Here is a 25,690-nt window from a genome sequence, read left to right on the forward strand (position 1 = left end):
CCTACTATGTGCTGGGCACTGTTCTAGCTTAGGGATTCAGATAAATTTTAGAGTCAGTTTGACAAGTTCCATGAAAATCCTTTAAGATTTTAATAGGAATTGCATTATTTGTATAATCGATACCTATATAACATTTAGGCTTTTCATCCTGAAAAAGGGTGTCTCTCTTCTTTACTTGAATTTTATTTAGTTATTTAATATTTTTGTAGTTTCTTGTTTATTTCATTATATATTTTGCATGTTTCTTTTGTTGAGTGTATTCCTGGATATTTTATAAGTTTTTTATTATTGTAAATGGAATCTGTTTTTTAGAGATGGGGTCTTGCCCCATCACCTTGAGTGTAGTGCAGTGGTGCAATTGTGGTTCACTGTAGCCTTAAACTCCTGGGTTCAAGCAGTCCTCCCACCTTGGCCTCACAAAGTACAGGGATTACAGGAATGAGCTGCCACACCTAGCTAGTCTCTTCCTTTGTTTTTGGACCTCATTGCATTGGCTAGGACTGCCAGTACAATTTGAATAGCAAGAGGGCTAGTTAGAACTTCTTTTATTTTCTTTTGTGATTTTCCAAGTGATGCAGGATGTTTGCTCCTTAACTCAGCTAAGTCCGGGTTACTGTCTCATGGTCAGGAAGAATCAGGCACATGGACACCAGAGAGTGAGGGGAGTAGAATTTATTAAGCGAAAGGAAAGCTCACAGCAAAGAGAAGGGTCTTGAAAGCAGGTTGCCAGTTGCCCCTTTCATAGTTGAATACAAGGGTGTAAGGCACGAATTTCTGGTGGCTCCACCCCATCCTTCCAGTGTGCCTGTGGACCCTTAGTCTGAGCCACTCCATATTAATTTATATCCCTTACTGTACATATGTTAAGGAATGGAATTTTCCACTGTGGATGTGTTTAGGCAATCCCCCTTTGCAAGTTCCCTTATCTGCACAAAACACCTCATGTAAGCATTTGTGAAGCCAGTGGGAGGTTCTCCAGAGACCCTTCCCTTACTGTCTGCTTAAAGCAAACTGGCTAAATTGTTTCACAAGTTTTTCTTTCTTTTTTCTTATTTATTTATTTATTTATTTCCTATTTGGGATTAGAAACCTTTTATTGAGACAAGGTAAACAGTGGGCTGAAAATATTACAGACTGAAGGAAGGCTGAGGAAACCAGAATGAAGGCAGCTCAAATGATGAACTAAATACATTCCAAAGGTACTATTTATACTTAAGGCAGTTCTAAAAGTGAGGTCTTAACCAAAAAGCCTTCACATGGCATTCAAAAAAAAAAAAAAAAAAAAAAAAAAAAAAAAAAAGGAGGGGATCACTTAAATCTTTTGGATTGACTCAAAGAGTTAAATCATGTACCCAAAATCTGTGCAGCAAGGGCCTGTTTTCATCAGGTAAAGCCTATGTACAAGTAAGAACCTCTTACTCTTGTAACATTGTCCTGTTTTGTTTTGTTTTATAAGAATATATAACTTCTATCCCCACAGAGTTAGTCCAAAAGGCCTGAGTAACCTCACAGAAATATGGAGCTACCTCTACTAGCGAACTATCTACACTGCGCTGTAAATACACATATGTGTGTCCACCCCTACAGCTAAGCTGTCAATGCCTTGAGTGAAGGGGTTACAGCTCATTCGTTTTATATCTACAGTGACAATAGGCACTCAATACTTTTTTTTGCCTGAATGATAAATGAAATGATTTTGTACTACCACCACTATTTACATTAACATTCCCACCATTAGCTGTCTCCAAAATAAAAACACCAAATTGCTGCCACATTTTCAGCAGTTTTCACAATAGAGTGCTTCTGGACTTTTTAATGTAAGCAAACATGCTTGATTTACCGATTTTCAGAGTGATGACACAAACTTAGCATTCTTCTTGGAGTGGAAAACTTGCTGGGAAGTTAATTCATTCTTTTTCTCTTTTTCAAAAGTGCATCTTGTAGTGCCAACTGTTTTTCTTGGAAAGAATGCTTATTTTTTTGACCGGACATTCTGGCTATACCGCATTATCATAAAGTTCTTCTGTTTTTCCTTCTCTTTATTTGTCGAACTGGAAAATTGATTCATTTTGGTCTTCTTCCTCACAAATTCTTTTTGGTCTGTCTTTCCAGCCATTGCAGTTGCTAGTCTTGTCTCTTTGTCAGACTTTGGCTTTTAATGAAGGCGTTCAATGTCCCAAGGAGAAAGTAATTCACCCCTGGGCTCTTCATCACTGTCTCTTTCAATGTATTTCCTCTTCTGGGATTTCCCGGGGGCAGCATCAAGTTCTTTTCTCATCTGGGCCATGAGGATTTTCTGGAAGTCTTCCTGAGTTAAAACTCAGCTGGTGCTGATGGCTGCAGCTTTGGCTTTCCGCTCCTCCGTGGACATACTGTTCAGCTTCTTGGAGATTTCTTGCTGTTCTTCATCGGAAGAGTGTTGCATATCAATCTATTCACCATCAGCATCCTCCTCCTCACTGAGACTGGTATTTTCCCATTCATCTTCATCATTTTCAGCATTCTCTTCTTTCTCAACTTCCAGAACTTCTGCTCCTGGAATGTAAACTTTAGCATCTAATTCTCCATATTCTTGTACTCTTGCTTCTACGGAGGCTTCTGTAGGCTTACCCCGGAATTTCTTCTGCAGCATCTGAGCATTCAGTGTTCGGAAGAGCTGAATCAAAGTTCTAGCAGACATCGTTACATTCTTATCCTTGTGTGTTTTATACTGAACCAGGTCTTGGAGGAGTTCTTCAGTCACGGCCAGAGGACATCAAGGTGTTATCTCTTTTATAGCATTGATTCCTACTGTCATGACTTCTCCAGAGTTCTTGTCAGTAACAAAATTGTATGCCAAAATCATAGGCAATGATTGAATTATCTCTGGGGGCACTAGGTGATGAGATGCTTGTGCATCAAGCAGAAGATTTTTGTTACTTCTCTTTGGTGGGGCTGCAGAAACCTTTGCAAAAGGGATAGAAATTGAAGAGGAAGAGCTCATGAATTCCTACCAATCTGGAGATGAGGTTCATGAGCATCATCTTCGCTTCAAACCTCTCCTTACAGCACTCAAGCTGCTTTAATAGTTTTTCTGCAAAATCTTGGGGATCATGCATGAATCAAGTGAATAGCTGAAAAGTTAAACACCTCTGCTTTTTTCTTCTTTTTTTTTTTTTTGTTTCTCAGATTTGGAGTCACAGTCCTGTTATTCATCTTCATCTTTCCCAAGACAGAATGTCAACGCGGCAACTAATATCTTGGTGACCTTAGAGAAATGTGCAGTTGTGACAACATTGACAGTTTTGGCACCATTCCAGATGTTTCTTCTGTAGAGTTCAGTCATTACATCTAAAGACATCTCAGCTGTGGTTGCATTGCTATGTCTTAACATGGTGTACATGAAATTTTGCAATACTGCATTCACTTTATTGTTCTTGTGTTTTGCGTTTATATTCTTGATATCAGTCACAATATGTGTATAAAGTCTTTCACAGAAACTTATCATGGCAACGTAGAAGTTCAAAGAAGAGTTCTAGCAGGCTTGATGGATTGATGAGATTCTTATTTCTCAGCAAGATCAAAGCTTTGCAAAATGTCATTTGAAGATCTGGATCCAACACGGTATGATTGCAGGAGAGAAGATCTCTCACCTCTTGAGGAAAATTACTTAAACACTCTAGGTAGCAGTGGCTAATCTGTCACAAAGCAAAGGCTCTTCTGAAGTTTCCCTCTTTCTCTCCATAATTAAGATGCACACATTTAGGATGTTCTGTGCCATAAACACCACCAGCTCTGCTAGTTCTTTGCTGGGTTTATTTGGTTGCAATTTGGAAATCTCCACATTGGATTTGTAGTGATTTTACTGCTGTACAAACTCCTCGATGTAGGCCAGTGGGTCTCACTTGATCAGATTCTGTAACTGCGGCAGGTTGCTGGGCAGCTTGTTGTTTCTGCTGGACATTTTGGTTGCAGACTGGCTTCGTGGCCAGCAGTTTTAATGAAACTCAGATGGCCAGCAGCCCCTAAACCCTGCCAGTTGCAGCTACAAGTTCTCCAAACTCATACCCTTCCCTGCTAAAGAACATGTTTTTAGGAGATATAGTTAGTAATGCCCTCAAATGCTTGAATTTACAAGAAAATAAATAATATATAAAGTAATTTGATTTATAGGCTTTATTTTATTTTTACAAAATGTGAAAACATTTAATTTTACTATTCAGGCTGAGTGCAGTGGTTCACACTTGTAATCCCTGCACTTTGAGAGGCCAACGCAGGTGGATCACTTGAGGCCAGGAGTTCAAGACTAGCCTGGCCAACATGGTGAAACCTGGTCTCTACTAAAAATACAAATATTAGCCAGATGTGGGGGTCGGCACTGGTAATCCCAGCTACTTGAGAGACTGAGGCAGGAGAATTGCTTGAACCCAGGAGGCAGAGTTTGCAGTGAGCCAAGATCACTCCAGCCGGAGCAACAGAGGAAGACTCCATCTCAAAAAAAGAAAAAAAAAAAGAAAGAAAAATTTTACTGTTCAAATGCATTATCTGAAAAAACTATTGATGTAAGATGGACTTGCCAATTCTAAACAAGAGGGGTCCCTCTGGTTTTTCTGGTTGAGATTTATGTCCTAAAGGGTATCAAATGAGTTTAGAAAATATTAGGCATAACCAAGCCTAATTTGAGTATATGCCTGAAAGACTGCAAAAATACCAGTTTTGCAGTTAATGATGACCCTGTAGCATGTGCTACGCATAGCATTTTGGTTCCTGTTAATAACAGCTTGCTATCTAAACAGAATAACGTAAAGTTTGATGAGTACTACTTTAAAAATAAATATTGCTTTTATTTTCAGTGAAGTAGAAACCACTGTCTTTGTCTTGGTTTTATATTTCCAATTGCTACAAAAATAAATATGCCCAAAGATGCATCAGACAGCCATGGCGCAGCTCTGAATCCAAGGTATAGCCAACCAGACTTTTCTGTGAATAGCATATTATTATTCATATTCAAAAAATTGGTTGACCAGGATTATCTGGCTTGCCCATGAAATTGCATAATTTTAATGGAATTTAATGTCCAAATGAATAAAACAAATGACTTTGGCATAGCCACTCTGTAGATAAAAACAAATGATTTAGTTCTAGAAAAATATACTTTGTAAAAAGGAAAGAATTTGATTAAATGGTCAACTATTCACATTTTTAGTCAAAATATATATTGGCTTTCAAATTATCAATGATTGGCTTCAACTAAACTACACAGCAAGTGACTTTCATGTTGTTCAGTTATACTACCTTGTTACCAAGAATTTTAGAAATCCTGTGTAACACTGGACAACCCCATATCACTTCACACATTTTAAACATATATTGATGATTGAAAAATTTAGATGTATATTTCAAATTTAGTCATTGCTCAGAGTTTTATTCCTAACTACAAAGACAAAAATTATATAAAAAATATTAATCATGATTTTCTCTGGGTGATGAAATTATGAATGACTTTATCTTTCAACTTTTCTATATTTTAAAAATTATTTGCAGTGAGCATATATTACTTAATTAATGAAAAAAACCTAGTATTTTTAGAAATGGATTCAAGTCGATCAGAAATGTTTATTAGAGTAAATCTTCAAGGGCAGAAATTTTGCAAGTGTTGCTGAGTTAGAAATAAATCTTGTGCTCTTTCTCAGATTTCTGCCCTTCACCAGCCTCCCCTATCCTTGGGGTGAAACTTGACCAACAGGAAACAGGAGATGGGAGATGGGGAGGATGTAGCAGAATAATTCCCCTGGCGCAATCTTTATCATGAATTGTCAAAGTGGTTGTACCACTTTATGCCTTGATTAGCAGCGATATGGTTTGGCTGTGTCCCCACCCAAATCTCATCTTGAATTATAGTTCCCATAATTCCCACGTGTCATGGGAGGGACACAGTGGGAGGCAATTGAATCATGGGGGCAGGTCTTTTCTGTGCTATTTTCATGGTAGTGAATAAGTCTCACGAGATGTGATAGTTTTATAAATGGGAGTTTCCTGCAAAAGCTGTCTTGCCTGCCGCCATGTAAGATGTGACTTTGCTTCTTCTTTGCCTTCCATCATGATTGTGAGGCCTCCCCAACCATGTGTAACTGTGACTCCATTAAACCTCTTTCCTTTATAAATAACCCAGTCTTGAATGTGTCTTTACTAGCAGTGTGAGAACAGGGTAATACAAGCAGTGAGTACCCATTCCTGTCTCCCACATCTTTACTTGTTTGGTCTGGTTTGCGGCAATTATCAGACTATCTTGCCTCATAGGTAGGGACCTGAGTTTGTTCACCTCTCTCTCCACTCCATCCCACCTATCCTACTCCTTGCCCTTGTATTGTAGAGCTTAGGACCGTTACATGAATACTGAAGCAAGGACTCGTTGTATTTGTTTCATTCATTCAGAAACCATTTAGTACCTCCTGTGTAGGGCACATGGGGAACAGATAATAAAAGAGCAAACAAGGTAGCTTTCAAAAAGCCACTCACCTGGTGGGGATCACTGGGCAGACACTTTAATGTCTGGCACAGTACCCTGTGATAAGTGCTGCGGTGAAGCTGTGGGGTACGTGCATGTTCGAGCTGCCAGGATAAAGAATGTGAGGTTGTAACTGATTCCATCTGGATAAAAAGGGGGCAGTCAAGGCAAGGTCGCCCAGGAAATAGTATTTGGGCTGAGTCTTAGAGGTGAACTCTAAGAGTAATTGCTTTGCCCAGTTTAGAAAAAATATACACCAAACTTATTTCCCCGCACCCCCACCCCCACGCCCCCAAGACAGAGTCTCACTTTGTCGCTCAGGCTGTAGTGCAATGGCACGATCTCAGTTCATTGCAACCTCCGCCTCCTGCATTAAAGCGATTCTCCTGTCTCAGCCTCCCAAGTAGCTGGGATTATAGGCATGTGCCACTACGCCCAGCTAATTTTTGTATCCTCAGTACAGATGGGGTTTCACCATGTTGGCCAGGCTAGTATCGAACTCTTGACCTCAAGTGATCCGCCCATCTCGGCCTCCCAGAGTGCTGGGATTACAGGCGTGAGCCACAGCCCCTGGCACAATATATACCAAATTTCTACAAGGACTAACAATGCTAACTTAAGGCCTAAAGCTATAACTCTGAGTCATTCACCCCTTAGGGTCAGCTACCTTTCCTTTTGAACTCACCTTTAAGAGACGTTTTGTTTCAAACTAATGGTATTAAAATGTCTCAAAACACTTCAAGCTCAAACAATTCATGTAAAATAATCACTGAACAATTTTATTTGAATATTGTTTTACTTCTGAAGCTTCCAAGAATAAGAAATACTTTAAAAAGTGATCTAAATTTTAAGAAATAAAAAAAGCCTAAATCTTTATTGTAATTTTACGTGGTGGAAACAAGAGTCTAGAGTGAGAAGACTTGACTCTACTGCTTATCAGCTACTGGATGCTGTCACTCATATCATTTAACTTTTCTGCCTCCCTCATAAGGGAAACATTACTGAAAACAGAAAACAAACAAACAAACAAACAAAAACAGCAGTCAGGTCTGAATGGTGGCATCCCCTTAATCTCTAATACTGGAGTATTTTCTAAATGCTTAGGCTCCCAGAACAATGTTATCATTAAGAGCATGGATTTAACAGGCTCGGCTTAGTGGCTCAGGCCTGTAATCCAAACATTTTGGGAGGCCAACGCGGGTAGGTCCCTTGCATTCAGGAGTTCAGAACTGGCCTGTGTAACACAGTGAGACTCCATCTCTACAAAAAATACAAAAATTAGCCAGGTGTGGTGGTGCACGACTGTAGTCCCAGCTACTTGGGAGGCTGAGGCAGGAGAATCACTTGAGCCCAGGAGGTTTTGGTTTTGTGAGCCATGATAGCACCACTGCGCTCCAACCTGGGCAGCAGAGGGAGACCCTGTCTCAAAAAAAAAAAAAAAAAGCATGGATTTGATGTTAAATAAACTTCATTTCAGTCCCAATTCTTTTAATTCCTAATGATTGACTCTGGACAAATTACTTCTCTGTGCCTCCATTTTATCATCTGTAAAATGGGAATAGCTACCACATGAGGGTGCTGTGGGAATTGAGTGAAATAATTAGTGTAATGTGCTGAGCATAGTGTCAAACATAGTAAGCCCTCAATAAATATTTGCTGATAGAACGATTTATTAATAGGATAGTGATATAATTCCATTTCAGAGTGGACTTCTGGTGGGACATAGAATTTGATAGAAATACTAGTTTTTCAATTCTATGAAAAAACTGTATTTGAATAATAGTAAATGTGAATCCTAATAGAATTGTAATACTAAAGTCAACTTGTTCTTTTTTTTTTTTTTTCTTGAGAAGGAGTCTCGCTCTGTCTCCCAGGCTTGGCTCAGAGATCTTGGCTAAATGCAACCTCCACCTCCTGGGTTCAAGTGATTCTCCTGCCTCATCCTCCCGAGTAGCTGGGATTACAGGTGCCTGTTACCACGCCTGGCTAATTTTTGGACTTTTAGTAGACACAAGGTTTCGCCGTGTTGGCCAGGCTGGTCTCGAATTCCTGACCTCAAGTGATCCACTTGCCTCCACCTCCCAAAGTGCTGGGATTACAGGACTGAGTCACTGCGCCCAGGCCATTTTAGTTTTTCAGCCTGTTTCTTTTTGTTGGGAGAAAAGACAGACAGGGTGGGAAGCCTATTGATTAAAAGAGACTCAAGAGATATGCAACATATGCAACATATGGTCTCTGGATCCTGAATAAAAAATTAAACAACAACAACAAAAAATCATAAGACAATAAGGAAAATGATAGTAGATTCACTTTTTGATAATATTAAATTATTTATATCAATTGATATTAGTAATGGTATTGTGCTCTTTAAAGTGTGTGTGTGTGTGTGTGTGTGTGCGTGTATGTGTGTACTGAAGTTTTTGCAAATGAAATATGTTTGGGATTTGCTTTAAATCATCTAGTGAGGGGAATGAGGATTTATGTGGGATGTGGAAAAAACAAGATGAACTATAAATGTTGATACTGCATGAGGAGTACCTGAGGGCTCATTATACTCTATCCTCTATTTCTGTATATATTTGAAAAGTGTAAAATATTTTGCTTTCACAAGAGAGCAGTAGCAATTTATGTAAGTCTTATGATTCAGTACTAGAAAAGCTCTTTTTCTTTTAAATTGTTGAGTGCCATGTTAATCATCTCACATTTCTGATAATATCTTTGACATAAAAATATTTGTAGAGTGAACTTTTGAATTTCTGTCTCTAAGTGCTTTTATAATTTATGAAACTCAGAAGAACATTTCTGGGTACCTTGGCTCAATGCAGGTGAAAAAACATTGAAAAGTGGAGTCATGATTTAAAAATTTTCGAAAGGTCTTCCTTTCGAAAGTCCTAATCATTTCAAAATGATTAGGCTCCCAAAAGGAACAGAACTATGATTTTATTTTATATTGCACCTATTGATAGGAGAGTTAAAGGATGAAAAGGGATTTTAGAAGAGGCATACTTTAAGAACATCTGAACTCTGAAATGTCATCAGAAATAATTATTCATTTACCAATGGATTTGCTTCAGCCTTCCTTTAAATAGTGGTTTCCACTTGAGCACTAAAATAAACAACTGAAATGTGATTAACTCTCATTTTTAAAAGCACACCTATTAGACAAAATACCTGTAATTACATTCTGAGCTGGAACCTTCCAAAAGATTGGTTAGTATTTCTGTTGCTTTTTTTTATGCTTTATGGGATTATTACATACATAGAAAAACGTGCACATAAACATACCGCTTGATGCATGTTCACAAGCTGAACACGTGTATGTAACCAGCAGCCAGATGAAACAGGAAATTAGTCCTCTGTGTCACCTTCCAGTTGCCTCCTCCTCCCAAGAGAAGCTATTATCCTGACTTCTAACGCATAGATTAGCTTTGCTTGGTTTTTGTACTTGACATAAATAGAATCAAATTGTCAGTAAGTATTTTTTGTGTCTAATTTCTTTCACTTATTATTATGTTTGTGACATTTATCCATGTTGTTTTGTGTATCATTCTCATTGTTGTTTTATATTGTGTTGTGTAATAGACCATAATTTATTCATCTTTCCATTTTCCCATTGATGGACATTTGGGTTGTTTTTCAGTTTGGGACTATTATGAATAGTGTTGTTAACAGCATTCTCATACATATCATTTGGTTAGCATTACTACATCTTTCTATTGGGTATCCATTACTCCGAGAGGAATTGCTAGAACATGACTACGTGCTGACAGTCAGCATGAGCTGATATGGCCTAAGACACACTCACGACTATCAGAGTGTGAGCATTCCGGTTGCTACAAATCCTACCCAGTATTTGATATTTTCTGTCTTTTTTAACTTTAGTCATTCTGGTGGATTCTAATTTGTAAATGGTTTTAATTTGCATTTCACTCATGACTAAAGAAGTTGAACACAGTTTCAAATATTTACTGGCCACTTAGATATTCTCTTTGAATTTATCTTTCATAAGATATTGTCTGTTCAAATCTTTTGTTAATTTCTATCAGATTACCTTGTCATATTTTCTTATTGACTTTTAGAAGTTCTTTAACGTCTTTTGTTGAATACATGCATTGCAAATATTATGTCTTTTCTGTGGTTTGTGTTTTAACTCCCTTTATGGGAACTTTTGATGAACGGAAGTTTGTAATATTAACATAGTCCAATGTTTTCAATTAGTTCCGTTTTTTAAAAAAGTTTTATTATTGTACCTTTCATACATCAATTTGCAATTCACTTGGAATTGATATTCATGTTGGGGTCAAATTATATATATACATATATATACCTATATATGTATATATATAGAAAGAGAGAGTGCACACACTGAAAAGGCCATTCTTTACTGCCCTGCAAAGCCACAGGTAACCATGTATATGTCTAAACAGAATTGAATGTGGGATGTATTTGATGGGGGAGGGGGAGAAAGGAAAGTGTTTATGCTTACATATGTTAAAATGTTTTAAAAATGTAAGCTTCCCAGCTGAGCGCGGTGGCTCACGCCTGTAATCTCAGCACTTTGGGAGGCCGAGGTAGGCAGATCACTTCAGGTCAGGAGTTCAAGACCAGCCTAGCCAACATGGTGAAACCCCATCTCTACTAAAAATACAAAAATCAGCCAGGTGTGGTGATGTACGCCTGTAATCCCAGCTACTCAGGAGGCTGAGACTGGAGAATTGCCTGAACCTGGGAGGCGGAGGTTGCAGTGAGCCGAGATCATGCCACTGTACTCCAGCCTGGACGACAAAGCAAGAATCTGTCAAAAAATAAAAAAAAAAAAAGGTACGCTTCCCAAATACATATCCTTGTTACTCATATCCTCAGTCAGCTCTCATGAACAAGATGCTATAGATGAAATCAATACATTTTAGCAATCTCTGAATATAAAATCTTCAATTTCTTGCATTGGATGGAAAAATTGTTGAAACCATACTACTATACAAACACCTCATAAATAAGCTTGAGTTAAACACACCTGGCAACAACAAGCAAAGTTAAGCAAAAGCCATAAAATATCTATCATTTATGAGGGAAATAAAAGGAAAATTATTTAAGAATCCATATTCTTAATGACCAACATAAATCACTTTGTGTATGATAAAACAAAATTTCTTCTGCCTCCTCCACCTGTCTTCATTATTTATTAGTTTGTCTTGCTTTAAAATCTACCCAGAGCAAAAGCAAGGACAAGTGTGGGATCAGTTCCCATCAGTGCAATTGAAAAGGATGAGCCCAGGGAGCACTGGAGGTGCAAGAAAAGCATGAAGTGCACAAATTTATTTATCTTCTTAACTTTGAAGGCCTTGGCTTAGAAATCACAGGGCTTGGTGTCATCCTCAGCCTCAGGAAGATAGAAGGAAAATCATCTATGACAGGTAATTGTCCAAAGCAGAACATGTAGGAAAGGGTTGACAACATTTTTGGAGTGAAAGGTGCTTCCTAATCAGGTTAGAATATTTCAAACCCATTTGTTCAAATTTTAGCTTGTAGTCTTACTTGCTGACAATTTTAGTCTTTCTTCCTCAAAATGGATAATAAAGATTTATTATCCTGTGAGCTGAGACCTTTCTTTTCTTTTAACTGAAGTATGAAATGTCAAATGAACCAATCTTTCATTGCTATTTGTTGTGGAAGACGAGTATAAACCATGGAAGTTTGGTAAGTAGGAAAGAAAAAAACAAGAAGAATAGGAACTTCCTTTAACACATCAGTCCCATCCTTTAACAAATGAGAAACCAGAAGCCAAAGAGATGGCAAGACTTGTTCAAGATCTAGCAGGGAGCTAATGAGAGAGCTGAGAATGGAATCCAGGTTTGCCACACTCCTCCAATTCATTTTATTGGGTGCATTCAGTTTTCATTTTAAAGGATAGCATCTGGCAGCAAAATTTAAGTCATGGGAAATCCTCTGTGTATCAATTACCTATTGGCTACAAAATGAACTACCCCCTTCTTGGTGGTGTAAAACAGCAACAAACATTTTGTTGTTGTTATTATTATTTTGAGACAGGGTCTTGCTCTGTCACCCAGGTTGGAGTGCAGTGACCCGATCATGGCTCACTGAAGCTTCGACCTCCCTGGGCCCAAGCAATCCTCCTGCCTCAGCGCCCCTAAGTAGCTGAAATTACAGGTGTGTGCCACCATGCCTGCCTAAATTTTTGGGGAATATTTTTTAAAGACGGAGTTTCGCCATGTTGCCTGGACTGATCTTGAACTCCTGAGCTCAAGCAATCTCCCCCTTCAGCCTCCCAAAGTGCTGGGATGACAGGCCTGAGTCACTGTGCCTGGTTGTTGTTGTTCTTATCTCTCATGGTTTTGGAGGTTCACTGGGCTCAGGTATGTAGTCCTCAGTCAGGAGTCTCTATGCAGTCGCAGTCAGCTGGCAGCTGGAGCCTCCTGACGTCTTCTTTGCTCACATGTCTAATGACTGATGCTGATGTTGCTGTCCTCTGTGACCTCAGTGAAACCTGTCAGCCAGAACACCTACATATGGCTTCTCCACCTGGCCTGAGTTTTATCAGGGCATGGTGTCTGGATTTCAAGAGCAAGTGTCCTAGGAGAAACCAAATGGAAATTGCACCATCCTTTATAGTCTAGTTCAGAAGTCACTGGGCCACTGTCACTATTGTCACAGCACACTGAGATTTAAGAAGAGGGAACATAGCCCTTATGTCTCCATGGGAAGAGTGTAAGAAGAGCATGTGGGAGAGAAGACAGCATTGCGATCGTTTTGGAAAATTCAGTCTGCTATACCATGGTATCATGAAGAATCCATCTAGTCTTTGTTCTCAGTTTCTGACACAGAGCTTCAAAAACACTTGGAATTTTCTGTGGTAGGAGTGTTTTTATTATGCTAACAAGGTGACTCATGGTGGGACATTAGTATTAGGGTGGGAGCTGGCTGCCAGAAAGACCAACCATGTGATGAGAAGGCTGGATCTTTGGATCAGTCTGACCTCCAGGGATGGGAGAGGAACTGGAGACTGAGTTCAATCATATGCCAATAATGTAATCAATCATGCCCAGGTAACAAAATTCCAGTAAAAACTCTGGACACCAAGGTTCCATGGAGATTTCTGGTTGGTGCACACATCAGTGCTCTGGGAGGGTGATGTACCCGGATTCCACAAGGGAAGGGCTTAGAAGCTCTATGTCTCCTCTGCCCCAAAATCTTGCCCTATGCATCTCTTCATTTGGCTGTTTCTGACCTGTATCTTTTTTTTTTTTTTTTTTTTTTTTTGAGATGTAGTCTCGCTGTGTCACCCAGGCTGGAGTACAGTGGTGCAATCTTGGTTCACTGCAACCTCCGCCTTCTGGGTTCAAGCAATTCTCCTGCCTCAGCCTCCTGAGTAGCTGAGATCACAGGCATGTGCCACCACATCTGGCTAATTTTTTTGTATTTTTAGTAGAGACAGGGTTTCACCATATTGTTCAGGCTGGTCTCGAACTCCTGACCTTGTGATCCACCCACCTCAGCCTCCCAAAGTGCTGGGATTACAGGTGTGAGCCACTGTGCCCAGCCACTGTATCTTTCGTAATAAAATGGTGATCATAAGTACAGTACTTTCCTGAGTTCTGGAAATCATTCTAGCAAATTATCAAACCTGAGGGTGTCATGGGAAACCCTGAATTTGGAACTGACTGTTCAGAAGTGCAGGTATCCTGGGGATCCCTGGTAGCTGATGTATGAAGTGAGGTTGATCTTGTGGAGGACTAACCCACTAACCTGTGGGGTCTATACTGTTAAAAGCCTTAGACAAATTAAATTTAACAGAGTTTAAATTTAACAATTAAATTTAACAGAACAATTCATGAATCAGGCAGCCTTCCAAGCCAGAGTAGCCTCTGAGAGACTCCAGTGTAGCAATGTGGTAGAAGAAGATTTATGGACAGAGAAAAGAAAGTGATATACAGAAAACAGAAGTGAGGTAGAGAAATAGCCACCTTGGTTACAGCTTGCTGTGTGCCTTATTTGAACATGGTTTGAACAGTTGGTCACCTTTGATTGGCCAAAACTTGGTGATTGGCACAAAAGTAGGTTAGTCTGTTTACACATTCAGTTAGGTTTCAGTTTCTATAGAGAAACCTTTAGGATGAAGTTAAAATATCCAAGGAGACAGTTTTAGGCTAAACCTCATTTAACTGTGCTCACTCTGGTAAGTAGCGTTAAAATTGAATTGCAGGACACACAGTTGGTGTCATAGAATTGGTGTGAGAACACTCATACATGTGACATCTTCCCCAGTTATCAAGTTTTCTTTTTATTATTCTCACTTGTCTTAAAAGGGAATTTTATACGTGTGGTACCCACTCTACATGCTGGAGACAGCTTACGAGTATTACAAAAAGCTCAGAGAGCATTCTGGTTTTGTCTCCAAAGCTCTCTCTTTTCCATTTTCTTCCTATGTCAAAGATATCCTAGTGAACATTTGTAATTTCCACTTTAGTGGGTTTCTTATCGTATCTTCAGTTTTAAGGATCATGAAGGCTTGGACAGCACTTCTTTCTGACAGGTCAGACTGTTCTGCTCTGATGGAGATAATTACAGCAACATCTCCAGTACTCAGTCCTTGAATCCTTTCTCTTTTTCTACTTACATTCTCTCTTTAGTTGATTTCCTCCTGTTTCTGTAAGTACAAGCTATCTACTCCCAACAGGATGTCTCCTCTGAACTCCAGATTTTTACACTAAATTGCCCAGTCAACACCTCCACTCTCATGTTTAATACTCATCTCAAACTTAACATGTACAACACTAAGCTCATATGGTTTTCTCCAAATCCTGTGCCTCTCACAGTTTTCCTAATCTCAGGTAATCCTGCCTTTATCCTTCTGGTTACCAGATACCATCCTTAACTCTCTTTCTTTGGTATTCTATCAGCAAATTCTAACAGACCTGTTTCTAAATATGTTCCAAATGTAACTGCATCTCTACTCACCACTGTCACCGTTAATTATTGACTAAACTATTGCAAAGTCCTCCTAATTGGTTTTCTTGCATTCGCCCTTGCCTCATCCCACAGTCTGTTCTCAACACAGAGGGCAAGGAGATTATGTTAATGATTAGTTAATAAATAAGTTAGATCATGTCATTTCTCAAACCCTCCAATGGCACCCTGTCCCATTCAGAGTAAAATGCAAGGTTGTTAGTAAAACCTACAGATCTTACAAGGCCTAGTTCCCTTACCTCTTTGATTCTGTATTCCAACTTCATCTTTTTATTCACTGCATTACAATGACAGTGGTCTCCTTCCTGTTCCTCCAGCATATCAGACACACTCCCACCTCAGGGCTATTGTACTAGCTGTTCTCTCTGCTTGGAATTTCACTCCCTTGTACTCATGTGGTTCACCCCTTGCTTAACTCAGATAGCTACTCAAAATTCTTTTTAGTAAGACTTCCACAGATCACCTTATTTAAAACTTCCAACCTCCTCCTTTCTGGATATTCATTGTACTCTTTCCTGCTTGATTTTTCTCTTTAGCTAGCATTACTATCTAACATACTATATATTTTACTCATTCATGCCCAATTAGGAGCCAAATCAAATACTTTAAGCAATTTGGGAATTTGGAAAAGGGGAAGATTCATCAGGCAAGACTTCATGGAGCAGGGGGATTTGAGCTGACTTTTGAAAAAATGAGTGGGCTTTGAATAGTCAACGAGACGTGTACGGGTAAAAAAGGTAATACCTTTCCTCTCCCATTGCAAGGGTCATAGCTGACATGTCTGCAACAAAAGACAGATTAACAGAGAAAAATGTAACAAATGTATTTAATCAAAGTTTTATATGACATGGAATCTTCAGAAATGAAGACCCAAAGATGCAGGGAAAACTGTATTTTTAGGCTAAGTCTGATGAAATAAGTGGATAGCTGAGGAGAAACATGACTGGACAAAAAGTGCATGTTCTAGTGGTAATAAACTGAGAAGGAAATCCAACAAAGTCTCTTTGTTCAACTTCTTCTTGGTCTCTCTGTGTAGCATTCCTTTCCTCCAGGACATCTGTCATATGAGAGTATTATGACCTACTTTCAGGAAAGGTAGGTCATAAGGTCTTATGGCTTGCTTTGGGGGAGAAACAGGGGTGAGAGACAGGATGGCAGGAGAAGGTCACGGAAACCTTCTAGTTTCTGAGGCCCTTCCTATCTCCTTCAGCTCAAAACTACTCAGCGTTCCAGAAAGTATCACAATACTTTGTAATACTGTGTTCTGAACCCTGACCAGAGAAAGGGAGTAGTTCATGTAAAAGAAGGTGTAAGCTATTTTCCTGAGATTTTTGGATGCAAAAAAATCTGACCTTTAGTAATTAGAGCATTTCAGTACTTTTTTAAAAAATTGGCACCTCCTTGAATGCAAGAACTTTTTTATCCCTGTGTTCTCAAATTTTATCTATCTGGCATAGAATAGAAATTTAATAAATGTTGGGTGGATTATTCAATGAATAAATGGATGGATGGATAAATAGAAGGATGGAGGTAGTAATGGATGAGGGTTGGGTAGATGGATCAATGGGTCAGTGGATCAATAGATCAAAGGATGGATGAGCAGGCAGATGATGCAAACTCTTGCATTCAGCTGCTTCCTGTTTAAATGAATGACATTGGGCTCTGATGCATAAGAACCATAAAGATGGTTCTACACCTAGTGGATCAAAAGACTAGGATAATTTTGACCTACAGCTGAAAAAACCTTTAAAACACACTAAAAGAAATTTTCACTTTTCTTTATGCTAGTTTTACAGGCGCAGTCACTGGAAAACTTTCTATATTGGAAACTAAAGTTCCCTGTCGTGCTATTCAAAACTAGATTGTGAAACAAGAGCTGATTATTAATTTCTTGGTAATCTTTATATGTACTCGGTAGGGAAAATGATTATTATCTTCATTATATAAGTGAAGCAAGTCAAAATATCATGTTTTATGAATTCTAAGACATTCATTTTTTCCCTCATATTTTAATATCTCTGAAATAAAGATGTATCTTTACACATCAATGGTGTTTAAGCATTGTGTCATAGTTTAATTGGCAACATTTTTTATCTCCCGGTGACATTTTTTAAGTGGTATATTTGATAAGCATTGGTGTCTTAGAGCCATGAAACAAGATCAATAATTATCTAAAAGTCTCAAATCCAGTCTATGGTGGAACTGGGACTGGAACTAAGATTTCCTCAGTTTAAATTAGAGTTTTAATGACTAGATGAAATTTACACCAAAAAAAGGAGCCCTTGGCAAATTACTTTTATACCATACCTTATAAGTTTAAATAAACTATCATTCTCCTGTGCATGTCTCCCATTTGATGTTACAAGGGAAGAAATGTTGAGTTTCAGGGACACTATCTTATGATAATTTTCCTGCAGCTGGTACCTTGCCAAATGTTGCCAAATATAGCAAATAAAAATACAGGAATGTTCCACATGTTAGATATGTTGGGGTTCATAAAACAACACCCCTAAATATGGCTCTTTGACATGCGGAACAAAGGAATCAGCCTCACTGTCTCTCTGATCTCACCCAACCACCCCCATCCTGTCTCTCAACACTTTCTCACAAAGCACAAGAGGTTATTCCCTGAAATTCCCTTATCTGCCTAGAAACCAGACCTACCAAAAATTGCACAATTGCCTTTGATTTCTTCCCTGAAATTCATCAACCAGAGAAGAGATAAACTCATACCAGAGAGAAAGAGACTGAACATTAAACACCACGTCTAGAGCCCAGACAAACTTTGTCTCAAACCATTGTTTGTTCTCAGGTCCCAATCAATTTCCAAAGGGAATCATTTACAAGATATTGCCTGCCACCCAGGTCCATTCATTCCCCACTAAAAATTATTCACTGCTACATCCCCATCTCCCCTTCCCCTGTGAAGATGGACATATACGCATCTGGACCTCACTGGGTTATTTGAGTAATCATCCTCCAGAATTCCCCTGTGCTTGTGCATGTTAAATAAGTTTGTATGTCTTATTCTCCTACTAATCTGCCTATTGCCAGCTACTTTTCAGCAAACCTTTGGAAGGCACAGGGAGGGGAAGCCTTCTTTTGTCCCCTATACTTGAGACAGACACTGTAAAATAATGTATTGTTAATCTGAAATTCAAATCTAAGTGAGCATTCTGTATTTAATTTGGCAACCCTAACCTCACCCATCTCTCACAAGAAAGGAAATCAACAGATTGGTTTAACTTCCCACAAGATTCCACAAGAGTGCCAAGCGGAGGAGCTGGGCAGGGAGGTTGGGGCTGCTCCAGTTACCCAGGGGTGGAAGGGCATTGTCTGGGATCCTGGGTGCTCCCCTGATTCATTTCTTAAGATTCTTGTTGGGAGTGTGCCAAAACTCCTTCGGGTTGAATGCCAAATGGCCTAGTGTTTAAATAAATATCAGACTGAAGCCAACTATCACCAACTTAGAATGAACTTCTGGGGTAGATTGTTCTCTTTTAAAACTCATGGGTGGAATGGAATTTAATCATGAAATAAAAATAAATACAGCTTTTAAAGGTTATTTTAATGTCATGAATAATAATCTAATAATTCTACAAATATTTCAAATACATTTTACATATAATCCTTTTATTGTGCCTCCCATTCTTATTTAAAACTGTATAAACATTTGTTGGTTCAAAAAGGATAGAGTGTTTCTAAAGTTATCTAGTGGAGGCACTCTCTCTTTTTAACTATATTTTGTAGAGACAGGGTCTTACCCCATTGCCCAGGCTGGAGTACAGTGGCACCATCACAGCTCAGTATAATCTGGAACTCCTGGGCTCACGCGATCCTCCTGCTTCAGCCTTCTGAGTAGCTGCAGCTACAAGTGCATGCCACCATACCTGGCCAAGACATTCTCTTTTACTATATTTCTATTAGCTGCTGATCTTGCTTGACTTAACTACTTGAAAGTTTTAAATTATTGATTTTGTAGGTAAAATCCTCAGCTTTCACAATCACTAATTATAGTAGCACTTTAAACTCTTACAGTAATGAATATATATTTATACTCCAACTTACTGATAGAATTTTAACATATAAAGGTTACAAGGAGATTTTTCACACCAAGTTAAATCTAAATGATCTAGATGCTTACCTCTATTCAAAAATGAATATTCAGATGTTAACAATAAATCTGAAATATGTACAATAATTATATGTAAGTAAAAATAAAAATAAATAATACACCTGAAAGAACGGCATGCCTGTTTTATTTAATTTTTTCTTTAAAACACTGAAAGTGTGGTCCTGCATCAGCAGCATTACGTGGGAGGAATTCACAGGCTCTTAGGTCCACTCTAGGCTTTCAAAATCAGACTCTCTGAGGATGGGTCTGTGTTTAACAAGCCCTGCAGGCTATGCAAGTTGAAGTTTAAAAAGCCCTGACCTTGCAACAGAAGCACCTGGCAGCTGGTTAGAAATGCTGGATCTCAATCCCAACCCAGCCTAGGGCATTGGAATCTGCATTTTTAACAAGATTCCCTGGTGATTTGCATGTACTGGAAAGTCTGAGACATGCTGCTCTAGAAAATACTACAACTGAAGGTTGTGTTTTATTCACTGTCTCTAACCAGCTGATGCTGATGAAGAACCAGGGTCTTTGAGAACCAGACCCTTGCACCTGGGACTCACAGCTGGGCCTGGTTCAAGACTCTTCCCTGATCAATAACATATGGGGATTATTTCAAAGCAAAGAGGCTATAGGCCCCACAGAAGTCCAAAACCTGGTATGGCACTAACCCCAAAGTCTTAATTCATTCCGGCATTAACTCAAAAGTTCAAGTCCATAGTCTCATCTAAGGCAAGTCCTTTCTGCCTATGTGGCTGTAAAATCAAAAGCAAGTTAGTTACTTCCAAGATACAATGGGGTTATAAGCATTAGGTAAATGTTCCCATTCGAAATGGGAGAAATCAGCCAAAGCAAAGAGGCTACAGGCCCCACACAAGTCTGAAACTTGGCATGGCACTAACTAAAGCTCCAAAATAATTTCCTTTGACTCCATGTCTTACATCCAGGACACACTGATGCAAGAGGTGGGCTCCCAAGGTTTTGGGCTGCACCTTAGTAGAGGTTCCCTACGAAGGCTCTGCCCCTGCAGCAGACTTCTGCCTGGATATCCAGGCATTTTCACACATCCTCTGAAATCTAGGTGAAGGTTTCCAAATCTCAACTCTTGCCTTCTGCACACCGGCAGACCCAACACCACATGGAAGCTACCCAGACTTGGGACTTGCACCCTCTGAAACCATGGCCCAAGCTGTACCTTGGCCCCTTTTAGCCACATCTGGAGGTGGAGCAGCTGGGATACAGGGTGTCATGTCCTAAGTCTGCACAGAGCAGCTGGGCCCTGGGCCTGGCCCATGAAATGATTTATTCCCTCTTAGGCCTTTGGGCCTGTGATAGGAGAGTTGCCATGAAGTTTTCTGAAATGCCCTGGATATTTTCCCCATTGTCTCGGCTATTAACATTTGGCTCCTCTTTACTTACACGAATTTCTGCAGCTGGCTTGAATTTCTCTCCAGAAAATGGATTTCCCTTCCCTTCCCTTCCCTTCCCTTCCCTTCCCTTCCCTTCCCTTCCCTTCCCTTCCCTCCCCTCCCCTCCCCTCCCCTCCCCTCCCCTCCCCTCCCCTCCTCTCCTTTCTTTCTTTTGAGACACAGTCTCACACTGTTGCCTGGGCTGGAGTGCAGTGGTGCGATCTCAGCTCACTGTAACCTCTGCCTCTCAGGTTCAAGCTCTTCTCCTTGCCATAGGCTCCCAAGTAGCTGGGATTACAGGCACCTGCTACCCTGGCCTGGCTAATTATTTTGTATTTTTAGTAGAGACGGGTTTCTCCATGTTGGTCAGACTGGTCTCGAACTCCTGACCTCGTGATCTGCCCACCTTGACCTCCCAAAGTGCTGGGGTTACAGGTGTGAGCCACCACACCCAGCTGGGAGTTTTCTTTTCTACCACATGGTCGGGCTACAAATTTTCTAAACTCTTACACTCTGCTTCCCTTTTAGATATAAGTTCCAATCTTAGACCATCTCATTCTTTAAGCAAATGAGCATAGGCTTTTAGGAAGAGCCAGGCCATATCTTTAATGCTTTGTTGCTTAGAAATTTTTTCCATCAGACACCCTAAATCTTCTCTCTCAAGTTCAAAGTCCACAGATCCCTTTAGCAGGGGCACAATGCTGCCAATCTCTTTTTAGCATAGCAAGAGTGACCGTTACTCCAGTTCCCAATAAGTTCCTCATCTCTATCTGAGACCATCTCAGCCTGGATTTCATTGTCTATGTGGCTATCAGCATTTTGGTCACAACCATTCAATAAGTCTCGATGAAGTTCCAAACTTTCCCACATATTCCTGTCTTCTTCTGAGCCCTCCAAACTGTTCCAACCTCTGTCCATTATGCAGTTCCAAAGTTACTTCTATGTTTTCCAGTATCTCTATAGCAATGCCCCACTTTCCTAGTACCAACTTTTGGTATTAGTTTGTTCTTACACTGCTATAAAGAACTACCTGAGACTGGGTAATTTATGAAGAAAAGAGGTTTAATTGACTCACAGTTCCACAGGCTTAACAGAAAGCATGATGGCAGGCCACAGGAAACTTATAATCACAGCAAAAGGCAAAGGGGAAACAAGTACCTTCTTCTAATGGCAGCAGGAGAGACAGAGAGCGAAGGGGGAGGTGCCACACACTTTTAAACCATCAGATCTCATAAGAATCACTTACTATCATGAGAATAGCAAGCAGGAAATCTGCCCCATGATACAATCACTTCTCACCAGGTCCCTCCCTGACACATGGGGATTAGAATTTGACATAAGATTTGGGTGGGGACACAGAGCCAAACCATATCACTACCCAAAGGAAAATAAATCAATACATTGAAAAGATACCTGTATCTATATTATATGTTTATCACAGTACCATTCACAATAGTCAAGATGTAGAATCAACCTAAGTTGTCCATCAGTGGATGAATGGATAAGGAAAAGGTGGCATATATATATATATACACACACACACACACACACACACATATACACACACACACACACACACACATAGATATACACACACACACACACACACAAAAACACTAGCCAGCCATAAAAAAGAATGCAAACATGTCTTTTGCAGCAACATGAATGGAGCTGGAGGTCATTATCTAAAGTGAAACAAACCAGGCACGGAAAGACAAATGGTCTCACTCATAAGTGGATGCTGAAAAATGTGTTCACATGGACATAAAGAGTGCAATAACAGGTATTGGAGACTTGTGAGGGTGAGAGAATAGTAGGGGGAGGATGATAAGAAATTGGTTAGTGGAGGCTGGGCGCGGTGGCTCACGTCTGTAATCCCAGCACTTTAGGAGGCCGAGGCGGGCGGATCACGAGGTCAGGAGATCGAGATCATCCTGGCTAACACGGAGAAACTCCGTCTCTACTAAAAATACAAAAACTTACCTGGGCTTTGTGGTCAGTGCCTGTAGTCCCAGCTACTTGGGAGGCTGAGGCAGGAGAATGGCGTGAACCTGGGAGGTGAAGCTTGCAGTGAGCCAAGATCGTGCCACTGCACTCCAGCCTGGGCGACAGAGCGAGACTCCATCTCAAACAAAACAAAACAAAACAAAACAAAACAAAACAAAACAAAAAACAGAAATTGGTTAGTGGATATACTGTAGATTATCTAGGTGGCCGATACCCTAAAATCCCTGACTTGACTATGCAATCTATGCATGTAACAAAGTTGCACATGTACCCCATAAATTTGTACAAATAAAAATGAAAAAATATTTTTTCAAATTATTAAATACATAAATAATTTTTATCTGCATTAATTCATTTATCCCACATGATATTCTATAAGTTAGGCCTTATTACCAGTTTACAAATAAAAAAACTGAGACAATAAGGATAAGACACTTGTCCACGTTTAGAAGACTAGTAACTAGTCTGGGTGCAGTAGTTCCCAGCGCTTTGGGAGGCTAAGGTGGGTGGATGGCTTGAATCCAGGAGTTTGAGACCAACCTAGGCCCATGATGAAACCCTGTCTCTACAAAAAAATACAAAAATTAGCTGTACATGTTGGCACACTCCTGTAGTCCCCATTACTTGAGGTGCTGAGATGGGAGGATCATTTGAGCTGGGAGGTAGAAGCTGTAGTGAGCCATAATCATGCCACTGCACTTCAGCCTGGGCTGAAGACAGAGTGACACCCTGTCTCAAAAAAACAAAAACCTGGCCATGCGTGGTGGCTCACACCTGTAATCCCAGCACTTTGGGAGCCTGAGGTGGGTGGATCACTTGAGGCCAGGAGTTTGAGACCAGCCTGACTGACATGGTGAAACCCCACCTCTACTAAAAGTACAAAAATTAGCCGGGCATGGTGGCACACGCCTGTAATCCCAGCTACTTGGGAGCCTGAGGTGGAAGAATCACTTGAACCCAGGAGGTGGAGGTTGCAGTGAGCCGAGATCGTGCTTCCAGCCTGGGTGACAGAGTAAGAGTTCATCTCCAAAAAATAAATAAAATAAATAAATAAGTAAATAAATAAAACCAAACAAAAAAGACTAGTAACTGGTAGAGTCAGAATTTGTACCAGACTGTACTTTTAGGATATAATCCTATCTTTGTAAAAAAGTAAAAAAGAATATGCAAAAAATCTGGAAACATACACACCAAAATATGAACTGTGTTTACTTGTGGTTGGGTGAAAAATACCTTTTTTGGTGCTTATTGTTCTTTCTGATTTTTCTAAAATGAAAAACTATTTTTTTTAATGTAACATCTTTTTTAAAAGTTGGGAGAAAGAGAAGCCAGAGTGGGCACCTGCTAAATAATGCCCTCGTGATAAGTCATTAATGAAAGCCACCACTCATTGGTTAAAAGAGTATCAATAACAAATGATAGAGCCTTGAAAAGGACCTTTTTATATTATGTTATCCCATTATATCTTGGCAGAGTGTCACAAAATGGCCCCAATACTCCTTGTCACCCTCATCCAAGCCCTTTGCAACATGGCCTTACAGCTACTCCCATAAAAACGTCTATTTTCCCACACTGTGACTAGCTAGTCCTCAACTGATTCACAAATTGACATCCACCAAAATCGGCAGAGCCAGGCCAAATCTATGGAGCCAACCTGCTGACTGATAGAGAGAAAAAAATACGTGGTGTTACTTCAAACCACTGTATTTTGGGTGGTTTCTTACACAGCAATAGCTGACTAATGCAATGTCCACTAGGATAGCTTTATCAACGTCTTTGTAAAGCCCTTTGCAAAAAACATCTTGAGAGATCGTACATAAAGGTCTTCAGATTTGTTAAGAGGCTTCTAAGCAGGATTCCCAGGCATCACTGCATATTAGAATCACCTGGTAGCTTTAAAAATTCTGATTGCCAATGAGCCCTCCAGACAATTAAATCCAAATCTCTTTGGCTAGGACACAGTTCTTAATCTTTTTCTGAAAGTTTCCCAGGGAATGATTCCCATATGCAGCAAAGGTAGAGAATCAATAACCTGAAGTTTGGTTTAATTACCACACCTTCTCTATACAACATGGCCTGTGAGGCTAAGCTTAAAGCTGACAGTCCTTAAAGTTCGAGTGAATGAAACACATGGCTTCTTGGTTTGGCGTCTTATAAGCTCTTTATTGTCCCATAAGAGGAGCCTTCTAAGTAGGAGGTAAATGGGTTCTACCAAGACCATCCCTCTGAAAAACCCAGTCATTTATGAAATCCACACCAAACCCATTCCTGGAATTAAGTTCTTATCACCTGCTTCAGACATATCAAAAGTTTGCTAAGGCCGGGCGCAGTGGCTCACACCTGTAATCTCAACACTTTGGGAGGCCGAGGTGGGCAGATTACGTGAGGCTGGGAGACCAGCCTGACCAACATGGAGAAACCCCATCTCTACTAAAAATATAAAATTAGCTGGGCGTGGTGGTACACGCCTGTAATACCAGCTACTTGGGAGGCTGAGGCAGGAGAATCACTTGAACCCAGGAGGCGGAGGTTGTGGTGAGCCGAGATCGTGCCATTGCACTCCAGCCTGGGCAACAAGAGCAAAACTCCATCTAAAACAAAAAGTTTGCCAAAAGACTCACATTTTATTTTCTCTTCTTTCTGACCTGATGACGCCTCTCCCCAGTGTGTTGAATCGCATTCCTC

General features: G+C 39.9%; 1 pseudogene; it reads right to left on the reverse strand.

The window, feature by feature from the left end:
• Positions 1 to 1,902: 1,902 nt before the first annotated feature.
• LOC102134144 (protein SDA1 homolog pseudogene) lies at positions 1,903 to 25,690 on the reverse strand (annotated as a pseudogene).

Source organism: Macaca fascicularis, chromosome 10, assembly GCF_037993035.2.
Source record: "Macaca fascicularis isolate 582-1 chromosome 10, T2T-MFA8v1.1".
Taxonomy (NCBI): Eukaryota; Metazoa; Chordata; class Mammalia; order Primates; family Cercopithecidae; genus Macaca; species Macaca fascicularis.